The following is a 7,873-nucleotide window of genomic DNA, read 5'->3' on the forward strand; positions in this document are numbered from 1 at the left end:
TCTCTCATTATCATTAGATGCCTTGATATGTGTGTTAAGTGATTTCAGGGATTACAGGGCAGGAATGGCTTAGAGGATGGAAAGGAAGCATGCAAAAGTGGAAGGAATACAAGAAGTTGAAGGAACTGCAAAGCTGTCAGCCTGACCCTCTCGCAGTAAAACAGTCATAACTTGAGCTATAGAGGTCCAAACGACGCGGTTCTAGTTGTGATGGAAAGCTAACGTCCGGCACTTTGATTTGATATATAATATGCTATAGTTGCCCTGAAGCTAGGCGACGCGAACGTGCGCTCCACGCGGACGCGTTGCAGTGACGAAAATCAGCGTGGCTGATTTCTTCTCCAGCGATTTCTGGGCTATTTTCGACCCAGTTTGCGGCCCAGAAAACACAGATTAGAGGCTATAAAGTGAGGGAATCCATTCATTCATCATCATGCTCTCATAATTCACTTTTCATAATTTAGATGTAGTTTTTAGAGAGAGAGGTTCTCTCCTCTCTCTTAGGATTTAGTTTTAGGATTTAGGATAATTTATTCTTCATCACAGGTTCAATGTTCTTTTTATTTATTTTTCTAATTTAATTTATGAACTTTTCCATGTTAGATTTGAATTTATGTTTAAACGTAATTTGATGTGTTTCAGATTTATGATTGCTTTATTCTATTTATGATGTCTTCAATTTAATTTAGAATTTTTCCTTTTGGCTTTGGTTAAATAATTGGTGACGCTAGAGTTATCAAACTCGAGGTGTTGACTGAAAATTGGAATTCTTCAAGAATTAAATCGAGTTCCAATAACTCTAGCCTTTTCCAAGGAAAGACTAGGACTTGAGGATTCAAATTAATTCATCCACTTAACTTACCTTCATAGTTAGAGGTTAACAAGGTGGGAGAAAAATCCAATTCTCATCACAATTGATAAGGATAACTAGGATAGGACTTCCAGTTCTTGTACCTTGCCAAGAGTTTTATTATTTATTTAAATTAATTCCTTACAATTTACTTTCTTTCCATTTACTATTCTTGCTTTTTATCTTATATATTAAAAAACCTAAAATTCAACCTTTTTCATAGCTAATAATAAGAACATACCTCCCTACAGTTCCTTGAGAAGACGACCTGAGGTTTAAATACTTCGGTTATCAATTTTAAAAGGGGTTTGTTACTTGTGACAACCAAAACTTTTGTAAGAAAGGTCGATTGCTCGGTTTAGAAACTATACTTACAACGGGAATTTATTCTGAATTCTAAACCATCAATCTTCAGTTCTTCAGTTCGCACTAGCCATGCAAACACTGCGACCAAAGGCCTTGGATTGATGTGTGCGTGGGCACAGGTCTGTGCCCATGCACAGAAAGGCTAAAAAAAATTTTTTTAACTGAAAGGATCATGTGTGCGAGCGCACACAGGTCCGTGCGCACGCACAAAAGCGAAAAGAGAGTAGGGGTTCATGCATACAGGCCGTGCCTACGCTTCAAACAAAGGGCAAAATCATATGTGTGCACACAGGTCGGTGCGCATGCATAGGAAGCTGAAAATAGAAGTTGTGTGCGCAAACACAGGTGTATGCGTACGCGCAGATGCCCTGTTTTTCAAATTTTTTTCCTTTCAAAATCTAAGGCACCAAGCCTTAGTTCAACCAAAACTCAACACCAAAACATGCAAGAACCTATAAATTCATGATCCAAACCAAAATTATCATAACTAACTCAAAATTAAACTAATCCTAAGTCAACCAAGCATAACAAACATGCAATAAACCAAAATATATACAAAAAGGGAAGAGTTAGAACAATGGTACCAAACACTTTTATTTAATGTCTTTAAGTGAGACAATTGGGAGAGCCCTTCCTATGGTGGCTTGTACTTGACTTTCCCACCAATGCTAGAATGTCCAATGTCCTTCGGGATCCCAATCCTAACAAAAGACAACCAAAAAGCAAGCTATTTACATATTCACATATTTATAATAGCCACTAACTTTACACCATTGCAACTCCCCGGCAACGGCGCCAAATTTGATAGACGTCCGATTCGCATAGGTTAGGAATTCGATTATCAAAATGGAATTGGCATTGTGAGTATAGTCCTAACCCAACAAATTGACCATCAATCAAATATTATCACAATACAAAACAAATTATAACTGAGAGTATTTAGCTCCCGGGTCGTTTTTCCCTAGGAGTTGCAATTAAATGTCATGTTATTGGCTATGGGAGGAAATGGGGCTTGGATGATTGCAAGAGAGCAAGTAATGTAAATGGCAAGAAATTAAAGTGCAAGAAGATAACTTAGTATGCAAGAAATTAAAGGTCAAAGCAATTAAGGCAAGAAAGAGGAATTCAATACTAAAAAGAACTCTTGGCAAGAAGTGGGTAATTAAGGATTCCTATCCTTGTTGTGGACCACAAACATGGTAATTGTGTGTGAATTAATCCCAATTAGTTAACCCTACATCGAGGATAAGTCAACTAGGCATAATTAATCTCAATCCACAAGTCCTAATCAACTGACTATTAACTTAGTGAAAGACTAGCATTAGTGGAAACGAAATTAATTAACAACCCTCACACAATAGGGAATCGACATCCACCACTCAAGTTCACCCAAATCACACAATTTCTCAACCAAGAGTGAGAAAAACTATGCAAAAACCCAACCAAGCATTTTGTCAAACACTTAGTGGGTGTGAAAATAAAGCATCGTAAAATGACAAGAAATAATAAATGCTACAACTACCAAGCAAGAAAAGTAAAGATGGCAACTCAATAAAGCAATAAATGACAAGAAAACATAAATTTCATTAAATATAAATTAAAATGAGAAGAGTGTTCATAAGCATAAAAAGCAACAAAATAAGAAATTAACATGATAAACTAAAGAGATTAAGACAATAAAGTAAAGAAAGGTAGAAGAAACTAGATTAAAACAAGAATCAAAAGTAGAAATTACAAAGAAATTAAGCTAGCTAACCCTAATTCTAGAGAGAGGAGGGAGCTTCTATCTCTAGAAAATAAACTACATGATGCAAAACTAGCCTTAATTGCTCCCCCCTTCTCCCATCTTCAATTCAGCATGAAATAGCCTCAGAAACATGTTGGATTTGGGTCCTGAAGGCCCAGAAATCACCCCCAGTGATTTTCATTAAGTGAATCACGTGCTGGCTGCGACGCGTACGTGTGGGTCACGCATACGCGTCGTTTGGCAAAATCCACTCCCACGCGTATGCGTGGGTCACGCGTACGTGTCGCCAAGCTTATGCACGTGTGCGTACGCACGCATCACTGTGCGCACACACGGAAGCTGAATCTCCCAAAAATTCATTTCTTCATGCTTTCTCCCTTTTTGCATGCTTTTCCATCACTTCTACCATCCGCATTAACCTTGTAAACCTGAAATCACTCATCAAACACATCAAGGCACCTATTGAAATGAAAGTTGAATAAAATTGATTAAATTAAGCTCAAAATAGCATGTTTTCACAATTAAGCTGAATTTAGGGAGAAAACACAAAAGCATGATATTTAGATGAATAAATGTGGGTTTATGTGATGAAATCCACTCAAATCAAACCAAAATATACCGGAAAATATGGACTCATCAATCAGCTCGTGACGGTGTGACGGTTCCAGGCTCGTGTCCCTCAGTCTCCACTACTCTCCATGCTCTCTCTTTACTCCAACAGTGATACAAATTTGCTGATCAATATCCACCGGCAAGTGCACTAGGTCATAATCAAGTAATAACTCACTATGAGTGAGAACGATCCCATGAGGATTGAAAGATTAAGCAATTTTGATCAATAGGCCAGTCTAGTTAAACAATCAATTGATGAGGTTTATTCAAATCTTAGATAACTTGATAATGAAGTAAATTGTAGAAAAGTAAAGAACAAGGAAAGAAATGATAGAAAATAAAGAGTAGGAATGTAAATAACTAGAAAATTAAAGTGCATAAACTTAAATTGCTATAATGTAATTGTGGAAGAATAATTGACAAGGAAATTAAAGTGATGGAATGTAAAGGAATTTAAAGACAACGAGCATTAAAGAAAAGCTAGTAATCCGGGAAGGAAACTGAAATAACTAATTAGAATGGGGAATTGAAATAAGGGAAGAAACTATATGGAATTGGATCATTAGGGATAGAGATGTTGCTTTCTCCTGAATCAATGATTCTCAACTTTCTCTAAATCATGTAAAGTTGATCTATGGCAGATCGTAAGTAATTGAATTTCAATCTCTTGGTAATTCAATTTCTCTTAACATAGCCAATTTTTAATCTCTTGATCTATTGTTCATGAGAAGTGATGAGGTATATTTTGCTGATCCCAAGCCACATAACCCTCAATATCTTAATTTAGAGTGATTACATGTTACATATCAAGCTCTGAATTATCAATCAAGAGAATTATGAGAGTAGAGAATTAAACTTAATTCTATGACTCCTTTCTCAATTCATGATAGCATTCAAAAAGATCTAATCTCTCTCTCGATAGAATTAGCTCTATGAAAAATAAAAGCTCTCTCTTAGATGCACAAAACTTGAATTCAGAAGAAGAATAATAACATCAATTCATTGAGATACAACAGTGCTCCTCCCCCTAATGAATTAGGGATTTACTGACTCATAGCTCTTCTAGAATGCTTAACAAAAAATGGAAAATAAGATGAAGTAGGAAGCTAAAATGAAGTACAATTAAGATCCAAAGGTGAAAGTAAAAGTAAAAGTTCCAAAAGTCTCCTTCTAGTTCTAACCCTCCTCCATTTATACTAGTTCTCTGCTCCTCAACTGTCTTCGAATTCTGCTTCCAGATTGGACTTTGTTGGGCTTGGATCAGAATCTTTTCTTCAAGCCTTGGCGTTATTAGAAGAAACACCTTTGAAGCTTGGCGTTACCAACGCCAAAAATGGGCTTCCAGACTTGTAGCCTCAGTCGCAGGCGTTATTTTGAAGAAGACACCAATTAAACATGCATTGCCAACGCCAGGGACACTCTCCAGGGCTTGCCTTGGTGTTATCACAAAGTGGCACCAGTTGCTTTTGGAGTTGCCAACACCTCTTTTACATTTATGTCATCTTCTTCACTTGTGCGTACGCACAGATGCGTGCGTACGCACACTTGCTAAAGTTTGTAATCCCAGCATCGTAGGTGTTACTTGTGGATAACGTCCCTTACAATGGGCGTTGCCAATGCCATAAATGAAACTCCAGGGGTTACCTCTTTGCTGCTTGATGAGACGCGGAACCTGGTGAATTAAGAATTATTAAAATGGTTACGTTGCAAGTATAGTTCTTAACTCACCGAAAATCTGCCTATCAATTTAGAAGTATGTCACAAAGAGTTTGAATTAAAAATTACTGGGAGTTTTATGTCCCAGGTCGTCTCCCAACAAGTTACAGAAAAGTGTGCTATCTTATTAATCAAATGTTCAAAGAAGTTGAGTTAAGTAAATTGGAATTTAAATTGAGGAAATTTAATTAATATGAGTAAAAGCCTTGACTGGGAGTTGATTGGTTGGAATTTCTACTATTGATGGAGTGATTGTCAGATTAATTTATAATTAATGGTTGTTCTGTTTGGTTATCCTTTACTAGGTAAGGGAAAGTCAAACAAGTTGGAATGCCAGATCTGTTCACAAGTTGCAACCCACTTAGTTCAAAGGGATTGGCATTGGTGACAGGATAGCAATCCAACAATTAACCCAATTACAAATTTTTCCTTCAATCCTTCCAACTCAAGAGTTCCTTTTAATCAACTCCCCATCAAGTAAAGAAACTACTCACGCATTGTAAATAATAAATCCATAGCACATGAAAGGGAATTAAAAGAAGACATGATTATTGGAATTGAAATTGAATTAAAAGGAAATAATCCTTGCATTAATTAATCATAAAAGTATTCAAATAACAAAATTGAACAAAACAAAGAACATGGAAGAATGAAACCAAGTTAAGAAAACGAACTAGAATGACGAAGTCTTGATGATGAAATAACTCTTCTCAATGTTCCAATGCTAAGATCAATTGAAAATTAAAAATTCTAAAACCTAGAGAGAAAAACCTAAGAGAGTAAAACTAGATCTAAAAAATGTCTCTAAATGAATATGTTGTTTCTTTCTGCATATTCTCTGACTCTAGTCTGCTGTTCCGGGCCGAGAACTAGGTCGGAATAGGGTCCAAAATTGCCCCCAGCGAATTCTGCAGATTATGCAGATCGCACATGTCACGCGATCACGTCATCCATGCGGACGCATCACTTGCGCTTTTCCTCGCCACGCGTTCGCGTCGTCCACGCTACCGCATCGCTTGGGCTTTTCAATCTGCGCGGCCGCGTGAGCCATGCGGCCGCATCGCTGCGAGTTGCTCTCCTTTGCGCGGTCCCGTGAGCCATGCGACCGCGTCACTTCTTGCTGGTTATCTCCTCAAATTCTTGTGTTTCTTCCATTTTTGCTAGCTTCCTTCCCAATCTCCAACTCATTCATGCCCTATAAAATCTGAAACACTTAACACACAGATCACGGCATCGAATGGAATAAAGAAGAATTAAAATTAAATAATTAAAGTCTCTAGGAAGCAGTTTTCAAACATGTAATAAATTCCGGAAAGAAATCTAATATGCATGCTAATTTAATGAATAAGTGGGTAAGGATCATGATAAAACCACATAATTAAACACAATATAAACCATAAAATAGTGGTTTATCAACCTCCCCACACTTAAACATTAGCATGTCCTCATGCTTAATTGAAGGAGATAAGGAAATAAGTATGAACATGTAGAAACTCATGAAATGCAATGCAAACCTATATATATATATATATATATATATATATATATATATATATATATATATATATATATATATATATATATAAATGCAACTATATGGTTCTTGCCCACTTGATCAAAAGTAAATAAGCTCTTCAAAACAACTACAAATCAAATTCCACTAATTCTATCATTATATAATAAAATGGAGAAAAGTGCAAGAAGATAGCTCATGAAAGCAGGGAACATGAAAATTAAAGTATTGAACCCTCACTGATAATGTATGTACGCTTTAATCTCTAGTGTATAGGGTGATCACTCTATCCTTCTCTAATCATGCTTTCTAACTTTTGTTCTTCTCCTAACCAATCAACAACAGTTAATATACCAATGCAAACATCATGAGGTCTTTTCAAGGTTGTAATGGGGCTAAGGTAAAGGTAAGGATGTATATATATATAAGGCTAAGTGAGCTAACAAAGTGAATCTTTGATTAGTCTAAGATCTCACCTATCATATACATACTTTATACAAGTTTAAAATCATACCTAGCTACCCATAATTCCCACTTTTGTATGATTCCCATACTCATGTACCAAATTTTTCTTTTTAATTTATCACATGTGCATTGATTAACATTAACATTGGGGTAATTTTTTTTCCCCTTATTTATTTTATATATATATATATATATATATATATATAATTTTTATTATTATTATTATTATTTTTAGTTCATAAAAGCAAACATAACGTATCAATGCACATAGATTTTTCATTATTTTCTAATTTGGTTTTTCTTTTCATGAGTAGGTTCCCAAATTCCCAATATTCAAATAAATTAAATACATTCCCTTATTACCCAATGTTCCCACACTTTAGTTGATACACAATTTCTATCTTAAGCTAACCAAAGATTCATTTGGGATTTTTTAATTTGTTTTTCTGCTTAAGGCTAGTAATGTGGTTATAGAACAAGAGGGGATTAAAAGCTCAAGGGGCTAACAAAGGTGATGTAAAAGGTAGGCTTATTTGGGATAAGTGAGTTAATAACAAATGATGGCCTCAATCATGTGCAAGCATGTGAATATAATAAATATTGG

The sequence above is a fragment of the Arachis hypogaea genome, chromosome 15 (genome assembly GCF_003086295.3).
Source record: "Arachis hypogaea cultivar Tifrunner chromosome 15, arahy.Tifrunner.gnm2.J5K5, whole genome shotgun sequence".
Lineage (NCBI taxonomy): Eukaryota > Viridiplantae > Streptophyta > Magnoliopsida > Fabales > Fabaceae > Arachis > Arachis hypogaea.